The 26357-nt window shown below is 43.9% G+C and overlaps 1 pseudogene across 1 annotated transcript; it reads left to right on the forward strand.

Annotated features, from left to right (window-relative positions):
• Positions 1-22224: 22224 nt before the first annotated feature.
• On the forward strand, positions 22225-22653 carry LOC307095218 (mitochondrial import receptor subunit TOM22 homolog; annotated as a pseudogene). Its single transcript has one exon. The product of its transcript is annotated as a mitochondrial import receptor subunit TOM22 homolog (transcript).
• The last annotated feature ends 3704 nt before the right edge of the window (positions 22654-26357 follow it).

The raw sequence follows: 26357 nt of genomic DNA on the forward strand, positions 1-26357 counted from the left end.
AGCAAAATACTGGATATAAAGTTCAAAACCACAGTTATAAGGTTACTCAAGAATCTTCTAGAGCCCTAACCGGTTTGGCTCAGTGGATAGAGCATCGGCCTGCAGACTGAAGGGTCCCAGGTTCAATTCTGGTCAAGGGCATGTACCTCAGTTGTGGGCACATCCCCAGTAGGCGGTGTGTAGGAGGCAGCTGATCAATGTTTCTCTCTCATCGATGTTTCTAACTCTCTATCCCTCTCCCTTCCTCTCTGTAAAAAAATCAATAAAATATATAATTTTAAAAAAGAATCTTCTAGAAACCTCCAAGAAATTTAGTGAGACCCTCAAGGATATGAAAATGGACCAATCAGAAATTAAGCATACACTGACTGAAATAAAGAATAATATACAGAGATCCAACAGCAGACTAGAGAATCCCAAGAATCAAGTCAAAGATTTGAAATACTAAGAAGCAAAAAACATCCAACTGTAAAAGCAAAGAGAAAAAAGAATCCAAAAATATGAATATAGTGTAAGGAGCCTCTGGGACAACTTCAAGAGTACCAACATCCGAATTATGGGGGTGACAGAAGAGGGAGAGCAAGATATTGAAAACCTATACCAAGACACATCATAATTAAAATGCCAAGGGCAAATGACAAAGAGAGAATCTTAAAAGCAGCAAGAGAAAAACAGTTAGTTACCTACAACGGAGTACCCATACGATTGTCAGCTGATTTCTCAACAGAAACTATGCTGGCCAGAAGGGAGTGGCAAGAAATATTCAAAGTGATGAATAGCAAGAAGGTACAACCAAGGTTACTCTACCCAGCAAAGCTATCATTTAAAATTGAAGGTCAAACAAAGAGCTTCACAGATAAGAAAAATCTAAAGGAGTTCATCAGCACCAAACTAGTATTATATGAAATGCTGAAAGGTATTATTTAAGAAGATGAAGAAGGAGAAAAAGGTAAAGATAAAAATTATGAACAACAAGGTGACAACAAATACCTATCTATCAACAAGTAAATCTAAAAATGAAGTGAATAAAAAACCTGATGAACAGAATAAACTGGTGAATATAATAGATTCAGAGGCATAGAAAGGGAGTGGACTGACAATTCTTGGGGGGAAGAGTGTGGAGGGGGGTTTGGGAAGAGATTGTACAAAAATCTTACACCTATGGACAAGGACAGTGGGAGGGGTAAGGGCATGGGGTGGGGTGGGAACTGGGTGGAGGGTAGCTATGGGGGGGAAAGAGGAACAAGTGTAATAATCTGAACAATAAAGATTTATTTAAAAATAAATTTAAAAAAAACTGTGGTACATCTACACAATGCAATACTATGCTGTGGTAAAAAAAAGAGTTCTTACCATTTGCAAAAGCATGGAGGGAACTGGAGAGCATTATGCTAAGTGAAATAAGCCAGTCGGGGAAAGATAAATATCACATGATCTCACTCATTTATGGAATATAATGAACAACATAAACTGATGAACAAAAACAGTTCCAGAGACAAACATCTATCAGAATGTGAAACCTCAGAGGGAAGGTAGGGGAGGGTGGGGGTAAGGGGAACAGATCAACCAAAGGACTTGTATGCATGCATATAAGCCTAACCAATGGACACAGACAACAGGGAGGTGAGAGCATAAGTGTGGGGGGGAGGTAATAGGGGCATAAGGAAAAAACTAAAAAAAAAATATTGTAATAACTTTGCATGGTGACAGATGGTTACTAGACTTAGTGTGGTATGCACATCGTAAGGTATGTAAATCGTGAATCACTATGTTGTATACCAAAAACTAATATTGTATGCCAACTATGTTTTAATAAAAAATGTTTTAAAACAAAATAAATAAAATTAATAAAAACCTATGAACATAAAAAAAAGAATATTACTTGACTCCAAATGCAACCCAAATAGGAGGACTGTTTAGTAATTTATAATACTCTGAAAATTTCCTTATATTGCTGAAATATATGGACCTACAAGACAGCTGGATATTACAATAGCACTGCATAAACTATGTAATCCTTTTTTTAAAATTTCTTTATTGATTAAGGTGTCACATATTTGTCCTCATCCCCCCATTCCCATCCCACACCCCTCCCCACGGATGCCCCAACCCCCTGTTGATCTTAACCATTGGCTAGGCTCGTATGCATGCACACAAGTCCTTTGGTTGATCTCTCCCCCCTCTCCCCACCCTCCCCTAACCTCCCTCTGAGGCCCGATAGTCCGATCGATGCCTCCTGTTTCTGGTTCTGTTCTTGTTCATCAGTCTATGTTGTTCATCATTTCCCCTAGATGAGCGAGACCATGTGTCACTAGAAATATACTTATAGGAACTGAATGTGAGACGAGCAATAATAGTTATGCTGACAGGCAAATGAATCAGTCTGTAGTGAGTTTCTTTCTGGACCAACAGTTCTTTTGAGACCCAATTTCAATGTCCACCAGTTCCTTATGTGTACATGTCAGCACTGACTTTTCAGCTCTGGATGGTGGACAAATGGTGGTAATGCAGGTCCGACTCTCTCTGGTTTGGTCTCGGCTGGACCCAAAGGCAAGGCTTCACCCGGACTCAGGGGCGCATGGCCTCACCCGGACCCAGGGGCGCGTGGCCTCACCCGGACCCAGGTGTGCGCGGCCTCACCCGGACCCGGGACCCAGCCTCACCCCGATCCAGGGGCACACGGCCTCACCCAGACTCGGGATTCAGCTTCACCCGGACCCAGGGGCGCGTGGCCTCACCCGGACCCAGGGGCGCATGGCCTCACCCGGGCCTGGGACCGAGCCTCACCCGGATCCAGGGGCACACGGCCTCACCCGGACCCGGGATTTAGCTTCACCTGGACCCACGGGCGCGTGGCCTCACCTGGACCCAGGGGCACGTGGCCTCTCCCAGGCCCAGGGTCGCGTGGCCTCACCCGGACCCATGGGCGTGTGGCCTCTTCCAGACCCAGGGGCGTGGCCTCACCTGGACCCGGGGCGCACGGCCTCACCCGGACCCGGGATCCAGCTTCACCCGGACCCAGGGGCGCATGGCCTCACCCTGACCCAGGGGTGTGTGGCCTCTCCCGGACCCGGGGCGCGACCTCACCCGGGCCCAGGACCCAGCCTCACCTGGACCCACGGGCGCGCGGCCTCACCCAGACCCGGGAACCAGCCTCACCCGGACCCAGGGGCACGGCCTCACCCGGACCTGGGACTCAGCCTCACCCAGACCCAGGGGCATGAGGCCTCACCTAGACCCAGGGGCATTTGACCACACCCGAGCCCAGGGACGCGCAGCCTCGCCTGGATCCGGGACCCAGCCTCACCCGGACCCAGGGGCGTGCGGCCTTACCCAGATCCAGGGGCATGTGGCCTCACCCGGACCCGGGACCCAGCCTCACCCTGACCGAGGTCCCAGCCTCACCCGGATCCAGGGGTGCGCGGCCTCACCCGGACCCAGGACCCAGTGGGGCTTCGTCTTCTTGATCCCCATTCCTGTTGGTCAATTCCCTCTCAGCAATTCCTTCGGCCATTTTCTCAGAGCTCCGGGGCGGCTGCCACAGGGCTCGTTGGGCGGCGGGCTCGGCGAAGCTCTGGTGTGCCCGGTGCACGGTGGCGGGCTGGTCCGGGATTGCTGCATCGGCGCTTAGGTCTGCAGTGGTGGCCGGTCGCCGAGGTGCGCACCTGGCTGCTTCCGGGGCGTTGAGATTCTCGAAGGACTCGGAGGTCAGCAAGCGCGGAGTCTCCCACCACATGTCTCCCAGGGGCTCGTCTGTCCGTGCTCGGCAGCAAGTGGAGCCGTCCCCTCAGCCGGAGACCGCCGAGGGAACTGCGCCGAGCATGTTCCAGGCCGCCATTGTGTCGCCTGAGCCGTAGTTCCTAAAGTGTGATCTTTGGCTCACTGGCATCAGCATCATCCCGCGTACCCCTCTCTTTTATTCTAGTTGTAGAGCATCTTCTCTGCCAGCCCTCCGGTGGTTCTGGATGGTGTCTGCTCTGTTTTCCCGTTGTAGTTTCAAAATTGTTGTGGTAGGCAACAATCAGGCGTCCGCCCTATGTCTCCATCTTGGTCCTCCTTTGTGTAGTTAAGTCTTGCTTGTTGTTGGTGTCACTGGGAGGAATTGTCCTCCAGACCAATTGGCTGTGAGGACCCGTTGTATCTATAAAGGAAGAGTTGCTGTGCAGGAGACACGTTTATGGGCCGGGTCTTGTTGCAGCAAGGCTTTGGCGCTCACTGAGTCTGCCTCTTGAATGTATCCCTTATGCAAGTGGTTGAAATCTCACACCGACCACTAGATGCCCTCGTTTCTGGGTCTCCTATGGAGTGTAGGTCAGCTACTGTCTGAGACCACTCAGCAGGAGTTACAGCAAAAACTGCAGTTTCCTCCTCCTGCCTGAGCGGCCCTGGAGCAGTCCGACTGGAACCACAGATCATCTGGTCAAGCTGCCACAGGGCAGGCCACCCACATGCAAAAGCTGCTGCTTGGAGCCTGGGTGGGCCTGCAAAACATGCGGGGCGGGTCCCAGGGAGGGGCGTGTCTCAGGGCGGGGCAGGGTCTCAGGGCGCCACCAGACCATGGTGTGGTGAACCGCAATGGCTGCAAGTCTGCTTTTTCTGCTTTCTGCAGCGCAGCAAACACTGATTGCTGGGCGCACCTCCGCAAGGAAGTTACTCCCACTCTCTGTCATGAAGGCTGAGAGTCCAGCCTCTCCCCGCAGGCGTCTGGGTCTCCTGCGCATCCCCAGAAGCTGGATTTCAGAGTGATGGGGAGCTAACCTCCCCTAGGGTTGGAAAAAAAGCCGCATGTCTCTTCCCCCGCCACCAGCCCGACCCACGTGCCTCCGAACCTCATCCTCCGAGTTTGCTCTTTCCTCTTAATTGTAAATCCACCATTCAGCCAGCTCTCCTGTGGATCTGGGTGGCAGACGCTCTGTCCTCCAGTTGTATTTTTGAAATTGCTGTGTGCGGCGCAGTTCATTTGTTTAACTTTGCCGCCTTCTTGGTTCTCCTCTCTCAAAATGGCTAAAGGGCTTGAATGTAAGACGGGAAATCAAAACAATCCTCCAAGTCGGTGTCGGCGGCCTCCGGGGCCCTGAGGATCTCACTGGGCAGCTTGGCCAGGTCCGTGACGCAAATGAGCCCCTCCTGAAGAAAGATGGTCTCTTCCTTCACTGAGAGCAACTGCGCCGAGTCTGCGGCCACTGCCACAGCAGCTGCCAACGAGCCCATGGCCCCGGCTGAGGTGCTGACTGAGAGGAGCAGCCGCCCGGCCTGGGGAGACGTGAGCAGGAGTCGCCGCGCTCACCAGTCCATCTTTTAGTTGTATTTCCGAAACTGCCATGCGAGGCAACAGATCAGCCGTTCAACTCCGCCACCATCTTGCGATCTCCGACCAACTATGTAATCTTGAATAGAGCAGATTTGAAATGAGTAAAAAGAGCAACTATCATTGGCTTTTTAAAGAAAGTCTTGCTTTTTGACAAAACAGGATACACTCTCCAAAAATCATCTTAGTTTGGAAAAATTGGATCTATTCCTCCTGGATCACATTTCTATATTGGAATCAGAGAATTTATCCACTGAAATTTTAGAGACATATCAGCACCTAACTCAGTTTCAAGTTAGTGGATAAGTAAATCAACCAATGGCAATTGAAGCTTCTAATAGCAAACTGCACACATTTTAAGGAATAGACTATCCTTGAATTTCAAGCTCAAGAGGTACCCTTAGATACTGAGAGGTAAAATAGTATTTAATAAAATTAAGTTCAAAGTTTTCTGATTTTGAAATATTTACAGTATGAATTTAACCATAATCATTATCTTAATGCTTTCTTTTTCATAAGAACATTTCAACATTTTTATTAAAATGTGCACCAGTTAAAATATATTATATGTTTTTCATAATTTATACTCACAAATACTGTTTTACTAGAATCCAGTATACGAATTCGTGCACAGGTGGGGTCCCTCAGGGTGGCCTATGGAGAGCGGGCCCCAGATCGCTCCCAGAGCCTTGCAGCCCCATAGCTCTGCCTGGTACCCCACTTTGGCCTGCCACCGCTCCCTCACCTGCTCCACTATCCCGCCTGCAGGATGATTGCTGTCTGCAGGGTGATCAGCGGGGTGATAGGAACCTGGTCACATCCGCCTTGGCCTGGCACCACCCACTCACCTGCTCCACCATCCTACTGTGGTCCTGCTCTCATCAAGGCCCATCAGGGCTGGCAGTGACTCCACTGCTGCCCGCTGCCAGTGCCACCAATGCTGGACATGTTCCGCGCCACCCCCTGGTGGTCAGCGCACATCATAGCAAGCAGTTGAATTCCCAGTCTCCAGGTCAAACTCTTGGTCAAACGACTGCCTGAGGGGACAATTTGCATATTAGGCTTTTATTATATGGGATATTCTGAACATTTTAAAGTTATGGATATTTTAATGGATGTATTAGTGGTTATTAACCAATTTGATAGCTTTTGAAAAATCATTTTGCAATAATTACAATGGATATTATCAGTCATTCCTAATAGAGTATGACAATTATAGGTCTAAAAACTATTCACCTGATTTAACTTAATTTAGTTAAGTTAAATGACATTGGAGTTTAAATAAAGTTTCTAGGTTCTTTTGATCTACTACTCTTTGATTACATATTAGTCTTATTTTCTCCTCAAAATAAAACTTTAATTCTTTAAAAAAAAAAAGAGAGAGAGAGAAAATTCCCATATAAATAAAATCAGAAATGAGAGAGGAAAAGTCACTACATAAATCACAGGTATACAAAGGATCACACTAGAATGTTATGAGGGAGTATATGCCACGAAATTCAATAACCTAGAAGAAATGGATAAGTTCCTAGAAATATATAACTTTCTGAGACTAAAGCATGAAGAATTGGAAGATCTAAACAGAAAGATACACAGTGAAGAAATTGAAACAGCCATCAAAAATCTCCCGAATAATAAAAGCCCAGGACCAGATGGCTCACCAGTGAATTCTGCCAAATGTTCAAAGAAGATTTAAACCCTATCCTTCTCAAACTCTTCCCAAAAAAATTGAATAAGAGGCAATACTTTCTACATTTTGTGAGGCCAATATAATCCTGATATTAAAACATAGCAAGAATAACACAAAAAAGAAAACTACAGACCAATATCTCTGATGAATACATATGCAAATATCCTAAACAAAACACTAGCAACTCAATTACAACAGTACATCCAAAAAATAATACATCACGATCAAGTGGGGTTCATTCCAGGGGCACAAGGATGGCTCAAAGTATGCAAATCAATCAATGTAATACAGCACAAATTACATTAACAAAAGAAAGGATAAAAACCATATGATCTTACCTCTACATGCTGAAAAAGCATTTGATAAGATGCAACATTCATTTATGATTAAAACACTCAATAAAATAGGAATATAAGGAAAGTACCTCAACATAACAAAGGTCACCTATGATAAATGCTCAGCTAATATCATACTCAATGGAGAAAAACTGTAAGCTTTTCTTCTATGATCAGGAACAAGACAAGGATGTCCACTCTCACCACTCGTATTCAACATAGTGCTGGAAGTCCTAGCCATACCAGTAAGGCAAGAAAAATAAATAAAGGCATTCAAATAGGGAAGGAAGAAGTAGTATTATCACTTTTTGCGAACAACATATTCTGTATATAGAAAAACTCTAAAGACTCCACGAAAAAACTATTAGTAACAATAAACAGATACAGTAAAGTTGCAGGATACAAAATCAATGTGCAAAATCCATTGCCTTCCAGTATACTAACAACAGAACTTCAGAAAAAGAAATGGGAAAAAAACCCCACACAATTCCTTTTGCAATTGCAACCAAAAGAACAAAATACCTAGGAATAAACTTAACAAAGAACGTGAAAGACCTATATACTGAAAACTTCAAGGGATTATGAAAAGAGATTGAAAAAGACATAACAGAATGAAAAAAATATCCCCTGATCATGGATCAGAAGAATCAAGATAGGTAAAATGGCCATATTAATCAAAGCAATATACAGATTTAATGCAATCCCCATCAAAACTCCAATGTCATTTTTTTAAAGAAATAGAACAAGAAATCATCAGATTTGTATGGAACCACAAAAGACCACAAACTGCCAAAGAAATCCTGAGGAAAAAAAATGAATTAAATTGGAGGTATCAGCTATCTGAGTTCAAATTATGCCACAGAGCTACAATAATCAAAACAGCATGGTATTGGCAGAGTAACAGACACACACTTCAATGCAACAGAATAGAGAGCCTGGCTATAAAACTACATGTATATGGACTGATAATTTTTGACAAAGGAGCCAGAAACGCACAATGGAGTAAAAATAGTCTCTTCAATGAATGGTGCTGGGAAAACTGGAAAGCCACATGCAGACAAATGAAACTGGATTACAGTTTGTCCCCACATACAAAAATTAATTCAAAATGGATGAAAGACCTAAATATAAGACCTGAAATAATAAGTTACATAGAAGAAAATATAGGTACCAAACATATAGACCTTGGTCATAGAGTACATTTTATGAACTTGACCCCAAAAGCAAGAGAAATAAATGCAAAAATAAATGAATGGGACTATATAAAACTAAAAATCTTCTGCACAGCAAAAGAAACTGACAAGAAAGGATTAAAAATAGCAGCAGAGTAAGTGGATGCTGCACAAACATGCACCCAAGAACAAACAGGTATTACAACTAAAATACAGGAAAACTTCCTGAATAATCAACGGAAAACTCGCAGGAGAGAACCCTGATACCTGAGGACCAAAAGTGGGGACTGCATAGAGAAAGGTAGGAGGGGCAGAGGCAAGAAAAGACTGTCTGGGTGCCCACAGACAGCAACTGAAGTCCTGGAGAGATATCTAAGCTGTTGGGGGTGCCACTGAGAAATCTGGGATCTAATCCCCAAGCTGGGCCCCCCAGCAGAGAGCACCAAAATTGAGGAGGGTACCCACATAGCATCTGGCTGTGAAAAGCAGCGGGGTGCTGTCTGCCAGGTAGTAACAGCTGAAAATTCAGGCACCCTCTTAAAGGGACAATGCACAAAATTCCCTATGGAGCTATCCACCTTGTGCTCTGGCAGAGGGAGGGTGAAATGGACTGGAACTGTGAGGGCAGAAGCCAGGACTGGGACTCAGGGGATAGAGCTCAGAGGGCAGACACCCCAAGTTCCCTGGGCTGAGTCATTCCCTCACATAGGAGGACATCTTTCCCACATAGACATTTGCCTTGCCTAGGGGGAAGACAGTTGGCACACCCTATTTGAAAACACCTTGCCCTGAGGCCACTTAAGAGATTGAAAATAACAATTAGCTTCAGGCAGAAGCAACTGCCCCACCCTGTTGAAAATAACTCTCACCACACCAGAGGACACTTTCCTGGGGAGCAATTCAAGTCTGAATCTTATCAGTCTGTAAGCAGAGGCAGTTTCTGTAGGCTTTGAGTCTCTGCCTGATCTAATTTGTCAGAAACAGCCTTTAACACCTCCTGCACTAGAGATTCAGAGTTGTAGAGGATCTACCTAATACATAGTCACAAACCCAAAGAGAAAGCCTAAATGAGGAGACAAAGAAACAACCCCCAAATGAAAGAATTAGAGAATTCTCTAGAAGAAGAGATAAATGAAGCAGAGATAAGAATTTTATCTGTAACAGAGTTCAGAGTAATAATGGTAAAGATGTTCCACAGCATAAAAAAAAGATATAGTAACTATGAAAAAAGGACAGTGTGAGATGAAGAATGATATAACACAAATAAAGAACACATTGGAAGGAATACACAATACAAAGCAGATTAGGGGAATCTGATGGTCGAATCAGTGAATTAGAAGACAGAGTAGAAAATATTACTCAATCATAGAACCAAAAGAAAAAATAATTGAAAAACAGGAGGACAGTTTAAGGGAGCTGTGGGCCAATGTGAAATGTAACAATATTAGAATATCAGATGTGCCAGAGGAGACAGAAAGGGAGAAAGGCATAGAGAAGGTGTTTCAAGAAATAATGGTAGAAAACTTCCCTAACCTGACAGAGGAGAAAATCACACAAGTTCAGGAGGCACAGAGAACCCCAAACAAGAAGAACCCAAACAGGCCCATACCCAGACACATCATAATTAAAATGCCAAAAAATAAAGACAAAGAGGGAATCTTAAAGGCAGCAAGAAAAAAGAAAACTGTTACATACACAAGAGTTCCCATAAGGTTGACACCAGATTTCTCATCAGAAACTCTACAGGCCAGAAGGGAATGGCATGAAGTACTCAAAGTAATGGAAAGAAAGAATCTGAGACCAAGATTACTATATCCAGCAAGGCTATCATTCAAAATGGACAGTCAAATAAAGAGCTTTCCCAGACCAAAAAAAAACACACAAAAGTCTAAAGGAGTACATCACCACCAAACTGGCATTACAAGAAATGCTAAAGGAATTGCTGAAATGAGAAGAAGAAACACAGAGAGAAACCTAGGCATACAGAATTAAAATGGCAATAAATAAGTACCTATCCTACCTAATAAAAGGGCAATATGCAAATTGACCACACCTTCGCTACGCCCAAGCCACGCCCACCAGCCAATTAAGGCGAGTATGAAAATTAACCCAACCACTATGGCAGTTAATTTGCATACATAGGCGCCCTGAGCAGACCCCTGTGACGGATCAGGGTGTCTGCTCTGGCACCAGGCCGAAAGCTTCCGCTGGAGGCTTTCGGCCTGGTGTTCTAGCGGACCCCCTGAGATTGATCGCAGGGAGCTGGGGGTTGCTTCGGCCTGGTGCATGAGCGGAACTCCTCCGATTGATCGCAGGGAGCTGGGTGTCCGCTCCTGCCCAAGAGGCTTTTGGTCTGGGCAGGCCTGGGAAGGGGCTGAGCCAGTGATCAGAGGGAGCTGGAGGGGCCTGCCCAGGCCTAAAGCTTCAGCCAGAGGCTTTAGGCCTGGGCAGGGCCCAGCCCTTGATTGGTGTGAACTATAGAGGAAACACCTTTTCTGACTGCACATTGGCTAAGCTTCCTGTATGCCACTGGAAATATTCTTAGTAACTTGGGTAATAAGAATACAAAAAGGTGATCTAGGGTTTTTCCACCACACTTCTGGAGAAAAAAATGAAGGTCCGCTGCTGGAGGGCTAAGAAATGTCATATCCTGCCCTAGCCGGTTTGACTCAGTGGATAATGCCTCGGCCTGCAGACAGTAGGGTCTGGGTTTGATTCTGATCAAGGGCATGTACCTAGGTTGCACACTCCTCTCTGGACGGGGCCCAGATCAGGGCTCATGTAGGAGGCAACCAACCAAAGTGTTTCTATCACTTTGATGTTTCTCTCTGTCTTTCCCTTTCTCTTCCACATTCTCTAAAAGTCAATGGAAACATATCCTCAGGTGAGGATAAAAAATAAATAAAGAAATGCATATCCTATGAAAGACACATCTTGAAAATGCCTAAAGAAAGTTGTCATTTTTTTCTTGGTGAAGGGACTGGAGTCCGTGTTGATAAAAACACCTTGGTGGCTGTGGTGACTGGCAGTGGCTGCAGCAGCAGGGTGATGGGGCTGGTGCCTTCCCCTGATCAGCCCGGTTGCCTCCCACAAAGGGAGGCCAGACTGTGGCTTAGGCTCGCGCCCCGTGGGGAGCGGGCCTAAGCTGTCAGTAGGACATCCCCTGAGGGCTCCCAGTATGTGAGAGGGGGCAGGTTGGGCTGAGGGACCCCTGACCCCCAGTGCACAAATTTCGTGCACTGGGCCCCTAGTAAATAATAAGACTAAATGTAAATGGACTAGAGGCCCGGTGCACGAAATTTGTGCACTGGGGAGGGTGTCCCTTAGCCCAGCTTGCACCCTCTCTAATATGGGACCCCTCAGGGGATGTCCAACTGCAGGTTTAGGCCCGATCCCTGTGGAATCGGGCCTAAACCTGCAGTTGGACATCCCTCTTACAATCTGGGACCACTGGCTCCTAACCACTCACCTACCTGCCTGATTGCCCCCTAACTGCTCCCTTGCTGGCCTGATTGCTCCCTAACTGCTCCTCTGTAGGCCTGATTGTCCCCAAATACCCTCCCCTGCTGGCCTGATCACCCCCAAGGCTTTTATTAGTATAGATATGACCCTGCACAGAAAATTTTACTAACCCTGCTTTACAATGAGGGCTTGACGATTGAATCATTAGGACCAGACACCAAGATTTCCTTTCTTTGAATAGTGGAGGGAATAATTATCTTGTCTTTAAATTGCCCAGAAATTAAAATGAGATAATGACTTAGAAAAGTATAAAAGCACCATATAAAGACAACTGTCTTTTTAATGAAGTGGTAAAATGAAAAACCCTATTTTTATTCTCCCCTTCCTTCCTTTACAGCTTTTATTTAAACTTTGAAATTTATAAAAATTTCACTCCAATTTTCATTTCTTTACATTCAACATTATTTTGTATTGGTTTCAGGTTTCATATTAGTTACAGAATAGTGGTTAGACAATCATATACTTTACAAAGTGTTCCCCGATATTTCTAGTACCCACCTGGCATCATACCATCATTACAACACTATTGACTATATTCCCTATTTAAGTGACAATGGGTTTACAGGTTCCTTTCAGTCTTTCTTTTGTGTTGGTCGTCCTTCCTTTTCTTTCTCACTTCTTCCCTCATTTTCTTTATATAGTATCTCAATTGGCCATCAAAGCTCAGTGAAGGCAGTGGGACACGCTTCATCCATTTTATAGACAAGGAAACTGAGGCCAATGCCAGTTGGCTGTGGAACTTGACTCAGCACACAGAAAGCCCTCAGAGCCATGCTCTTTGCGCTTCCTAAGGGGCAGTCGCCCAGCAAACAGAACAAACCTTCCAGTCAGGCTTCCGAGCCTCTTTCTCGAGCACTCTTCATTGTGGATGCTCCACATTCTTTCATCTCCCCGTCCCCTGCCCCCCATTCTTTACTGCCCCCGCTTCTCCGGAGCAGGTGGAAGGCTTCACACTCACTGCCTAGGCATGCTCTGCCATGGGGCAGGGCACCCTGGGCTTGCTTTTGGGTCAAGGCAGGAGCAGGAGTCGCCGCCTCTGAAGTGTGAAGGCCACCTGAGCGAGGCCCGTTAGCACTGGGAGCTTCTCTGAATCACGTCAGTCAGTCCAGTACCCTGCAGTGCAGCACCCCTCCACTGAGGTGGCACCGCCCCTCAACCCCGGCCTCAGGAGTGAGGGTCCTTGCTCTTCTGCCCAGGAGTCCTTCAATGCCCCTTGATCCCTGGCTGGGCCCACTTCGAGTCTTGGGGGCACTGCAGAACCTCTGTCTCTCTGCAGATGAGGCAGATTCCTGCCCTAGGTCTCCGCGAAGCTATGAATCTGTGGCCAGAGGCCCATGTCTGTGTCTCAGCAACCCCATGCCTGCAATGTTCCTAGGGACCCCGGGAGCGGCTCGGCGGGCCCGGCCATGACACCTGGTTGCTGATCTCCCCAGGGACCCCTGGGAGCAACTGGGAGGGTCCTGCCTCACCTCCCTGGGGTGCCGATCTCCCCAGGGACCCCGGGGAGCCGCTGGGCGGGCCTGACCATGCCCCCCCTCCCCTCGTGTTGCCCATCTCCCCAGGGATCCCCGGGAGCCGTTGAGCGGGCCCGGCCACGCCCCCCCTGGTTGCCGATCTCCCCAGGGACCCCTGGGAGCTGCTGGGTGGGCCCGGCCACGCCCCCCGTTGCCGATCTCCCCAGGGACTCCCGGGAGGGGCTGGGCAGGCCTGGCCACGCCCCCCCGGTTGCTGATCTCCCCAGAGACCCCCAGGAGGGGCTGGGCGGCAGGCCACGCCCCCCCGTGTTGCCGATCTCCCCAGGGACCCCCGGGAGCCGCTGGGCCGGTCTGGCCACGCCTCCCCAGTGCCACAATCTCCCCAGGGACCCCCGGAACTAAGAGGACTGGGCGCCGCCATCTTGATCTTCTCAACGGCTGGATAGGCCACCCTGAGTTCCGCCCCCCAGCCTCCCGCTGGCCCAATCGTGGGCGTAGCGGAGTGATGGTTATTTGCATATTACCATTTTATTAGGTAGGATTAAATGCTCCAATCAAAAGGCGTAGGGTAGCTGAATGGATACAAAAAACATGATCCAACTATACGCTGTCTACAAGAGACCCATCTCAAAACAAAAGACACACAGGATGAGAGTGAATGGATGGGAATAATTTTTCCATGCAAATGGAAAGAAAAAAAAGCTGGGGTAGCAATATTCATATCTGACAAAATAGACTTTAAAATGAAGGCCATCACAAGAGACAACAAAGGTCACTACATAATACTAAAGGGATCGATCCAACAAGAATATATAACCATGGAAAACATATATGCATCCAATATAGAAGCACCTAAATATATACAAAAACTTCTAGAGGACTTTAATGAAGAGATTGACAACAATACAGTCATAGTAGGGGACTTTAGCACTCCTCTGACTTTGCGGCATAGATCTTCCAGACAAAAACTTAACAAGGAAACAGAGACTCTAAAGGACACAATGGATCAGATGGATTTAATTGACACTTATAGAACATTTCACCCCAACAAAGCAGAATATACATTCTTCTCAGGTGCACATGGATCATTTTCAAAGATAGACCACACGTTGGGACACAAAACAAGTCTCTACAAGTTCAAGAAGATTGAAATCATATTAAGCATCTTCTCAGATCATAGTGGAATGAAATTAGAAATCAACTACAGTAGAAACACCCAAAAACATTCAAATACATGGGGGCTAAATAGCATGTTATTAAACAATGAATGGGTTACCAATGAGATCAAGAAAGAAATCAGATACTTCCTAGAAACAAACGAAATGAACATACAACAACCCAAAATCTCTGGGACACAGCAAAAACAGTCTGGAGAGGTAAGTTCATAGCACTACAGGCATACCTCAAAAAAACAAGAAAAATCAGCAATAAACTATTTAATCCTACAACTTAAAGACCTAGAAAGAGAAAAACAAGAAAAGCCCAGAGTAAGCAGAAGCAAGGAAATAATAATGATTAGAGCAGAAATAGATAACATAGAGACTTAAAAAAAATCAATGAAATCAAGAGCTGGTTCTTAGAAAGGATAAACAAACTTGATAAACCATTAGCCAGACTCATCAAGAAACAAATAGAGAGGACCCAAATAAGTAAAATCAGAAATGAAAGTGGAAAAGTAACCACTGACACCACAGAAATACAAAGGTTTGTAAGAAAATACTATGAACAACTATATGCCAAAAAGATGGACAACGAGGATGAAATAGACAAATTTCTAGAAAAATACAATCTCCCAAATCTGAATCAAGAAGAATAAAAAAAAAACTTGAATAGGACAGTAACAACTGATGAAATAGAATCAATAATCAAAAAACTCCCACCAAACAAAAGCCCAGGTCCGGACAGCTTCACTGGAAGTTTTACCACACATTCAAAGAAAAACTAACATCTATACTCCTCAAACTATTTCAGAAAATCCAAGAGGAAGGAACACTTCCAAACTCTTTTTATGAGACCAGCATTATCCTAATTCCAAAACCAGATAAAGACACTACAAAGAAAGAGAATTACTGGCCAATATCCCTGATGAACATAGATGCTAAAAACCTAAACAAAATATTTGCAAGTCACACACAGCAATATACCCAGAAAGAAACTCACTACAGATTGATTCATTTGACTGTCAGCATAACCATTATTGCTTGTCTCATTTTCGGTTCTTATAAGTGTATTTCTAATAGCACATGATCTCACTCATCTAGGGGAAATAATCTTACCTTATAATAGAGAAACATGCAAATTGACCGCACCTCCGCTATGCCCACGATTGGGCCGGCAGGAGGCTGGGGGCGGGACTCCGGGTGGCATATCCGCTGTTGAGAAGATCAAGACGGCGGATCCAGTGGCCGGGCCCATGCCGCCGCTCCCCGGGGTGCCTGGGGCGATCGGCACCCCCGGGGGGCATGGCCCTGCCCATGCCACCGCTCCCCGGGGTGCCTGGGGCGATCGGCACCCCGGGGGGGCGTGGCCCTGCCCATGCCGCCCCTCCCGTGGGTCCCGGGGGGATCGGCCACCCGGGGGCATGGCCCGGCCCCTACCGCCCCTCCCTGGGGTTCCGGGGGTCGATCGGCCACCCGGGGGGGCGTGGCCGGCCCCTCCCGCCCCTCCCGGGGGTCCCGGGTGTCGATGGGACACCTGGGGGGGCGTGGCCGGCCCCTCCCACCCCTCCCAGGGGTCCCGGGGGGCGATCGGCCACCTGGGGGGGCTTGGCCGTGCCCATCCTGCCCCTCCCGCCGCTTCCGGGGGTCCCAGGGGCCGAGGCTTTCCGGGCCTTGGGCACCAGCGGGGAGCCTGCACCGATCGCAGGAAACCACTGGGGGTCGGCTCCTGTGATCGGTAGCAGGGACGCTGGGTGCTGCGAGCCCAAGGCCAGGAAAGCCTGGGGCGGAGGCTTTCCTGGCCTTGGGCACCAGTGGGCAGCCTGCATGGATCGTAGGAAACCACTGGGGGTCGGCTCCTGCGATCCTTAGCAAGGATGTTGGGTGCCGCCGAGCCCAAGGCCACTGCCCGGGGCCAAGCCCCGACCCTGAAAAAGGCAGAAGGCGGTGGCCACAGCCAAGGCCTGGGTCCCTGGTGCCGGCAGAAAACTGGTGCAGGCAGCCAGGTGAATGAAGGTCTATTGCACGAATCTTCGTGCAAACGGGCTACTAGTGAACAACATAGACTGATAAACAAGAACAGACCCAGAAACAAGGAGGCATGGATCAGACTGTTGGGCCTCAGAGGGAGGGTAGGGGAGGGTGGGGGTAAAGGGGAGAGATCAACCAAAGGACTTGTGTGCAGGCATATGAGCCCAACCAGCGGTTAAGGACAACAGAGGGGTGGGGGCATGTGTGGGGAGGGGTGTGGGCTGGAAATGGGGGGATGAGGACAAATATGTGATACCTTAATCAATAAAGAAATTTAAAAAAATAAAAATGTTAAAAAATAAAGATCATACACCATGATTAAGTGTGATTTATTCCAGGGATGCAAGGCTGGTACAATATTCACAAATCAATAAACGTGATACATCACATAAACAAATTGGAAAACAAAAAACACATATCAATAGACACAGAAAAAGCATTTGACAAAATTCAACACCCATTTTTGATAAAATCTCCCATGCAGTGGGAATAGAGGGAGCATATCTCAACATGATAAAGGCCATGTATAACAAACCCACAGCCAACATCATACTTAATGGGCAAAAACCAAAACCATTTCCCATAAGAACAGGAACAAGACAGGGATGCCCACCTTCACCACCCCTGTTCAACATAGTACTAAAAATGCTAGCCATAGTGATCAGACAAAAAGAAGAAATAAAAGGCATCCAAATTTGAAAAGAAAAAATAAAATTGTCATTATTCGCAGATGACATAGAAAACCCCAAAGACTCCATCAAAAAACTATTAGAATTAATAAATGAAGTTGTCAATGTAGCATGATACAAAATTAACACCCAGAAATCTATGGCTTTCTTATACACCAGTGATGAACTCACAGAAAGAGAAACTAAAACACACAAAAAAAATCCCATTTACCATTGCACCAAAAAAATTAAGATATCTAGGAATAAACTTAACTAAGGAGGTAAAAGACCTATACTCAGAAAACTACAGGACATTGGAAAAAAAGATAGAGGAAGACATAAACAAATGGAAGAATATACAGTGTTCATGTATTGGAGAATCTACATCATTAAAATGTCCATACTACCCAAGCAATCTATAGATTCAATGCAATCCCCATTAAGATACCAACTGAATATTTCACAGATCTAGAACAAACTCCCCCAAAATTCATCTGGAATTAAAAAAAAAAAAAGACCCCAAATAGCTTCAGCAATCTTGAGAAAGAACAATGTGGGAGGGATCACAATACCAGATATCAAGCTATACTACAAAGCCAGTGTCCTCAAAACTGCCTGGTACTGTGGCAAAACCAGACATATAGACCAGTGGAACCGAACAGAGAACCCAGAAATTGACACAAGCCATTATGCTCAATTAATATTTGACAAAGGAGGAAAGAGCATACAATGGAGTCAAAACAGTCTCTTCAATAAATGATGTTGGGAAACTTGGACAGATACTTGCAAAAAGAAAGAAAGACAGAAAGAAAGAAGAAAGAAAGAAAGAAAGAAAGAAAGAAAGAAAGAAAGAAAGAAAGAAAGAAAGAAAGAAAGAAAGAAAGAAAAGAAACTACACCACCAACTTACACCAAACACAAAAATAAACTCAAAATGGATAAAGGACTTAAATGTAACATGGGAAACCATAAAAATCTTAGAAGAAGCCATAGGCACCAAAATACCAGACATCTGTCTTAGCAATATCTTTAGTGATACAGCTCCTAGGGCAATGGAAACTAAAGAGAAAATAAACAAATGGGACTTCATCAAAATAAAAAGCTTCTCCACAGCAAAAGAAACCATCAACAAAACAATAAAAAAGATCACTGCATGGGAGAACATATTTGCCAATGTTATCCCTGATAAGGGTTTAATCTCCAAAATTTACAGGGAACTCATACAACTTAACAAAAGGAAGATAAACAATCCAATCACAAAAATGGACAAAGGAACTAAATAGACACTTTTGGAAAGAGGACATACAGAAGGCCAAGAGACATATGAAAACATGCTCAAAGTCACCAATCATCTGAGAGATGCAAATCAAAACAACAATGAGGTACCATCTCACACTGTTAGAATGGCTATCATCATCAAATCAACAAGTGCTGGCGAGCATGTGGATAAAAAGGAACCCTTGTGTACTGCTGGTGGGAATGCAGACTGGTGCAGCAAATGTGGAAAACAGTTTGGAGTTTCCTCAATAAATTAAAAATGGAACTCCCATTTAACCCAGTAATGCCACTTCTAGTAATATATCCCAAGAAATCAGAAACCCCAATCAGAAAAGGTATATGCACCCCTATCTTCATAGCAGCACAAATAGCAGTGTGGTGGTTGCCAGAGGGTTGGGTATGGGAAGTATAGATGGTCCTAATATATGGTGACAGGAGAATATTTGACTTTGGTTGGTGGGCACACAGTGCAATATTCAGATCTTGTAACATAGAAACCAATATCTCAAGCATATAAGATCATAGTAACCAATGTTACCCCAATAAATTTAATTAAAAAGAAAAAAATAAAGTTCATAGAAATCAGAGGACTACATATATAGATTGGAAGTAATTTGATAAGAGTTGGTAACTGAAGTCATAAGAATATGAGTTATCTAAAGAAGAAAAACAAAAAGTAGGCAAAGTCTGAAAACTCAGACTTTGGTAGTGCCAGTTAAGTATGAAGAGAAATTAGAGTTAATAAAGGCAATGCATAGGAACAATAAGATATTTGGGGAGACACCTTGAATAATATAATATCATGGAAGCCTGGGTATGAGTTTCAAGAATTTTCTACATCAAGAAGCAAAAAGGCAGTATGGAGAAATGTGGTTGGATTTTACAATATTTTTGTATCAGTAGTAATAGAAGTCTGGTTGCAAAGAATTGAGAAGTGAATTAAGCTATAAAGAAAATCATCTGTATCAGTCTGGGCCCAATTAGGAGAAAGAAACCACACAGTAATTTGAATAGGAAAAGTTTGAGACAAAGAGTTATTGACCATAATAGTGAATGAGAATAACAAGGTATTAGCTAATAAGAAATCAGAAGGCTTTTTAAAAATTTATATTTATAGTTGAACATATTACAGATGTCCCCTTCCTCCCCGCCATTGACCCCCTTTACCAGCTCTCCTCCCCTCCCCCAACCCACCCTGCACTATTGTCTGTCCATGGGCTGTGCACATATGCATATAAGTCGGTATAAGTCAGGAAACCATAAAAATACTAGAAGAAAATATAGGCTGCAAAATATCAGACATCTCACATAGCAGAATTTTTACTGCTAACAATGCCTAGGGCAAGAGAAACAAACAAAAAAATAAACAAATTGGACTACATCAAAATAAAAAGCTTCTGCACAGCAAAAGAAATAAGCATCAAAATGAAACGTGAACATATTTGCCAATGGTACATCTGATAAGGTGTTAATCTCCAAAATATATAAGGAACTCATATACAAGTCAACAAAAGGTACACACATAATCCAATTAAAAAATGGGTAGATAACCTGAATAGATACTTCTCCAAATAGGACATACAAATGGCCAAGAGACATGAAAAAATGCTCAACGTCACTAATTATCAGAGAGATGCAAATAAAAATGACATTGAGGTACCACCTCACACCTGTCAGAATGGCTACCATTAATAAATCAACAAACAAGTGCTTGTGAGGATGTGGAGAAAAATAAAACTTTAAAATAACATAAGAATAGTATAAGTAAAGAATAGCTACTACTCCTAGGGCTGAGAGAGCACTCAAAGAAGAGAGTTCCCACCTCACACTCTGCCCAGGGGAAAGATCCAGACCTTCTTTGAGTAGGCACTATTATGAAAGAGAAGTCAGTGTGGTTGTCATGCTGGTGGAACTTGATAGGAATTTGCCCACAAGGGATCAGCAGAAAAAAAATATCCTCTAGTGTATATAGAAAAGCTAATCATGTGGAAGTATCCGCTAGAAAAATGTCCAAGGAGAAAGAAGTCAAGGGAAGTTGTCGAAGCTGAACATTGGAGAAGCCATCCTTTCTGCAGGAACTAGGTACTTGGGAGGCAGCCAAACTCTGGAGAAGCTCTCCGTGGTGCAGAAGCTGGGCACTGAGGAAACCACATGCACTGAATGAGTCCATAGGTGAAAGCTCCAGTGAGGAGGACAGGAGAGAAACTTATGCTCTCATGTGATACCAGAATTTTTGGAGCTGATAAACAGGTTTTAAAATAAGGTGGAATTTGCCTACAAGGATCAGGGGGCTCCACAAAGTACCCTAGCAGCTAGAAAATGAGGAAAATGAAGGAGAAATGAGAGGAAAATGTAGTAGGGAGGGTAAGGAAGTGTTGGATGAATGCTCATGTTTTAAAGGAGGTAACAGCCCTGGCCAATGTGGTTCAGCTTGTTGGGCATCATCCTGTGCACCGAGAGCTTGTGGATTTGAACCCCAGTCAGGGCACATAACCAGGTTATGGGTTCCTTTACCCATTTGGGGCATGCAGGAGGCAGCTGATTGTTGATGGTTCTCTCTCTACCTCTCTTCCTTCCTCTCTAAAAATTTTTTTATTTAAATTCTTTATTGTAGAAAGTATTACATATGTCTCTTTTTCCTCCCATTGACCAAAATAAAATAAATAAAGGAGGTAACAGAAATGAGAGGCTTGCATCTTCAACTGAATGGATATTGAAAACTGAAACTGAGAAAGTAAGGGGATTGAAGTAGATTACAGTAAAAACATTTTAGAACTAGAAGTACATTCATTATATAGGTTTATTTATTTATTTAATATATTTTCTTTTGTTAATTTCAGAGAGGAAGGGAGAAGGAGAAGAGATAGAAACATTAATGATGAAAGAGAATCATTGATTGGCTGCCTCCTGCACGCCCCATACTGGGGATCGAGCGGGAACCCAGGCATGTGCCCTTGACTAGAATCGAAGCCGGGAACTTTCAATCCGCAGGCCAATGCTCTATCCACTGAGCCAAACCAGCTAGGGCTTGTTTTTTAAATTATTATTATTATTTTATTCTTTATTGATTTAGGTATTACATATGCGTCTTTATCCCCTCATTGCCACCCTTGTGCCCTCACCCCCCTAGTGTCTGTGTCCATTGGTTATGCTTATATGCATGCGTACAAGTCCTTTGGTTGATCTCTCCTCCTTCCCCCCACCCTCCCCTGTCTTCCCTCTGAGGTTTGACACTCTGATGGATGCTTCTCTGTCTCTGGATCTGTTTTTGTTCATCAGTTTATGTTCATTATATTCCACAAATGAGTGAGATCATGTGGTTTATTTTTTAAGACCTAAATAATATATATGATTTGCCTAAGATCACACAGTTAATGAAGGATCTGGAATTAGAGCAAAATTTTGCTGATGCTCACACCATTCATTCTTTTTTCTACTGCATCATTCTGGAAAGAGTTATTTTGAGAGAAGTAAAACTACTAGCAAATTAGTCTAAATTTCAAAGGACACACATTAAAAAATATATTAAAAAAATAAAAATAAATAAAATGCATGTTGACCTTTCTCCCTCCCCGCTACCCCTACAGCCATGGCCGCCATCATCGCTGCCCTCGGTCCAGGTGCTCCCCTGCCCCGGACAAATTGCTTCAGAAAGGCTATGCGGAGAAGACTGAGGATGAGCTGGACAAGGATGACTACAACGAGCCAGATGAGACCCTCTCTGAGAGACTCTGGGGTCTGACAGAGAAGTTTCCGGAGAGGATCGGGTCCAAGGCCGGAGCCACTTTTGATTTCTCCTTCTTTGTGACTCAAAAAAATGTACAGGTTTTCCAGGGCAGCCTTGTGGATTGGGACAACTTCCTTCATGATCCTGGTTCTTCCTGTTGTCTTTGAGACTGAGAAGTTGCAAATGGAGCAACAGCAGCAACTGCAGCAGTGGCAGATACTCTTAGGACCTAACACAAGGCTGTAAGGAGGAATGCCAGGGGCTCTACCTTCATTTCCTGGAAAGATCTAGATCGTTACTGCTATATTTGACCTGTCTTGGTGGGAGAAGTTTGAAAATTCAATACTATTTGAACTGCTGATTTTTTTTGATTTTTTTTTTTTTTTTTTTTTTTTTTGGCACCAAAAAAACCTGGTTGGGAAAATTTCCCCTTCATTGTCTCTTGGAGAGATTCCCAACTTGCAACTGTGCCCTCCATGCTTTCCTGACTGATTTCTCTCCTCACTCTGACACCAGAGTGCATCCATGCAGATGGTCATTCCAACTCCAGCCATCCCACCTCTCACTAAATGACTCCTAACCAGAAGATCTCTTCAGTGTCTGATTGTGGATTAGGAACTGATGCCATTGGGGAAGGTTGTACCCCTGACCATTAACGACTGTTTTGTTTTGACATGCACACTATATGAAATACAAAATGCATTACAGCTGTAGTGTAAAAGCAGCCACTGTGAATTTTTATGTATATTGGAAAAGAGGGAGGGCCGGCAGCAGTTTTAACCACAGGATGGGTACTGTGGAGGGCAGAGCAGGAGCTCACTTCCTCTGCACATTTTGGCCATTAGACCTGTGTCTAAATGAGAAAAAAAGTCAGTGCTCACTTTTGTAATTAAATATTTAAAATGATTAAAAAAATGCATGTTGATGTTAGCTCAGGTGAAAAGCCAGTTTACTCAGACTAAGAAATTCACATCAGACATTTTTGTAAGGAGTTTTTGTTTGTAGTAGACTTTAAAGGAAAAGTGGATATTTTAGGACTAGGTGATTTAACTTCAGATGTACTATTTAAAAAATGTGAAACAATATACTGAATGAGCAATATGGACTTTAATACATCTAAAACTTAGTTATAGTAAAATTTTTATTTTAATCAGTGAGCTGAGGGAATGAGGAATTATGGTTTATAGTACGTGATTAATCCCCAAAATTTACTGTGGAAAATATTTCTTACATTAGCAAATAAGAATGCTAAAATCAACAATATTTCCTTGAAGACTAAATATTCTGTAGTGGGCTCTTGGATTATTCCTGTGTTTAGTGGAATATCATTCTACAGACTCATAACATATACAGAGATTGGACTGTATATGTCCTGACCCTCAGATATTCTTTAAAATGTAAAACAAATTTTTTCTTTAACATTTTTGCTGAGTAAATGGTGATATAAATATGTGTTTTTATAATGAAGGTTCTCAATTAGTTGGCTAGGAATGTGACTTCAGTATATCTTGTCCTGTTTGTATTTGTAGACACCAAGTAATAGTTACACAATTTTAAATTTTAACTTAAGAGGGACATCCTTAAATTGTGACTATTAAATTTGTGAATGATGCTATATATTTTTTTCTAAAGTAAAGAAAAAAATAGTCAATGCCGAAACCAGTTTGGCTCGGTGGATAGAGCGTCGGCCTGTGGACTGAGGGGTCCCAGGTTTGATTCTGGTCAAGGGCATGTACTTTGGTTGCGGGCACATCCCCAGTGGGGGGTGTGCAGGAGGCAGCTGACTGATGTTTCTCTCTCATCGATGTTTCTGGCTCTCTATCTCTCTCTCCCTTCCTCTCTGTAAAAAATCAATAAAACATATTTTTTTTAAAAAAAGAAAAAAATAGTCAAAATTCAAAAAAGAAAACATCTACTCCAGAGATGGAAAACTGGCAGTCATAGACCAGATCCAGCTCTCAGATGCTGTGGGACTTTGTGTTTATTTAGTTTTCTTTTGAGTTGCCCATATGGGGTTTGTTTTTTTGTTAGTCCTCACCGAGGATATTTTTTCCATTGATATTTTAAGAGTGGAAGGAAAGGGGTAGGGGAGAGAGAGAGAGAGAGAGAGAGAGAGAGAGAGAGAGAGAGAGAGATGTGAGAGAGACACATAGATTGGTTGGTTGCCTGCAAGTGCCCCGGGGCTAGAGATCACACCTGCAACCCAGGTACCTGCCCTTGGCTAGGGATTGAAACCATAAGCCTTGTGTGCAGGCAATGCTCTAACCGCTGACCCACACCAGCCAGGGCTGCCCATATCGGTTTTTAAAACAATTAGAATTAGCCCTGGCTGGTTGCAGGTTCTATTTCCAGTCAGGGTACCCATACCAGGGTTTTGGGTTCAATTCCTGGTCGGGGTGCAGACGGGAAGCAAACGATGGACGTTTCTCTCTCACATCTATGTTTCTCTCTCTCCCCCTCTCAAAAATAAATAAATAGATAAATAAATAAAAATATATCCTCGAATGAGGAATATATATAATTAGATGGCAGCATTTAAAACCTGAGAGATTTAGCATAAATTTATGGCTTTTCAAAAAATTAGATCTGGCCACACTGGTTCTATAGTCCCACTTTACAACAATCAGCTGGCACTGAACTATTTCATTTGTCACAGTCCCCAGCACTTTATTTGGAGTTAAAACCTCCATGCTTTTTATAATCATTTGAGTTTAGAACCCTTACAACAGACAAACCTTACTCACAAATATAGGCACAAAAATACTAATTCAACAATACATTAAAATACTAATATGACATCTACAGATGAGGTTTAATACAAAAATGGAAGGATTGTTTTGTATTAGGAAATCTATTAATATAATACATGATATCTATATCATTCATACAGTATCACATTCCAGAAAGTCTTTAATGTGGCTCAAAAGAATACATAAAATACAGCTGATGATATACAAAGAGTGAGTAGTAAAAAGAGTAAAACCAGAAATATAAAATGGAAACAACATGATTATCTTAATAAGTACTAAAAAGGTATTTAATTTAAAAAATCCACTTCTGATTTTAAACAAAAACCTCTTGGAATAAAACTTATTTTTTTTTATTGTTGACAGTATTACAGATGTCTCCTATTGTCTCCCATTTTGCCCCTCTCCACCCGACCCCCGCATTCCCACCAGCAGTGTACTAGGTTTCTCTCTTTTCTTCACATTCTTGCCAGCACTTGTTTCTTGATTTACTGACTAGTGGCCTGCTGCACGGATTCTTGCACCACTGGGGTCCCTCGGCCTGGCCTGTGGGAATCGGGCTGAAACCAGTGTTCCAACATCCCCCAAGGGGTCCCAGATTGTGAGAGGGTGCAGACCAGGCTGAGGGACCCCACTGGTGCACGATCAGGGCTGGGGAGAGAAGGCGGGAAGGCTCCAGGGCCTGTCCGGCCTGGCTGGCCCAGTCCCCATTGGCCGGACCCCAGCACCAAGCTAACCTACCGGTTGGAGCGTCTGCCCCCTGGTGGTCAGTGTGTGTCATAGCAACTGGTCAGTCGAACGCTGGGACACTTAGCATGTTAGGCTTTTATTATATAGGATGGTAGCCATTCTGGCAGGTGAGTTAATCTGAATCTCTCTGATGATTAGTGACTTGGAGCATTTTTTCAGGTGTCTCTTGGCAATCTGTATGTCTTCTTTGGAGAAGTGTCTATAAAGGTCCTTTGCCATTTTTCAAATTGAATTATTTTTCTCCCTGCTTTTGAAGTCCATGAGTTATTTGTATATATTAGAAATTAAACCCTTATCAGATGTATCAGAAAATATGTTCTCCCATGCAATGGACTCCCTTTTCATTTTGTTGATGTTTTCTTTTGCTGTGCAGAAGCTTTTTACTTTGATGTAGTCCCATTTGTTTATTTTATTATTATTATTTTTTTTAGCTTCAGGTGACAGGATGGGTGTGGTATTTTTTTAAAATATATTTTATTGATTTTTTTACAGAGAGGA

Source organism: Cnephaeus nilssonii, assembly GCF_951640355.1.
Source record: "Cnephaeus nilssonii genome assembly, chromosome: X".
Lineage (NCBI taxonomy): Eukaryota > Metazoa > Chordata > Mammalia > Chiroptera > Vespertilionidae > Cnephaeus > Cnephaeus nilssonii.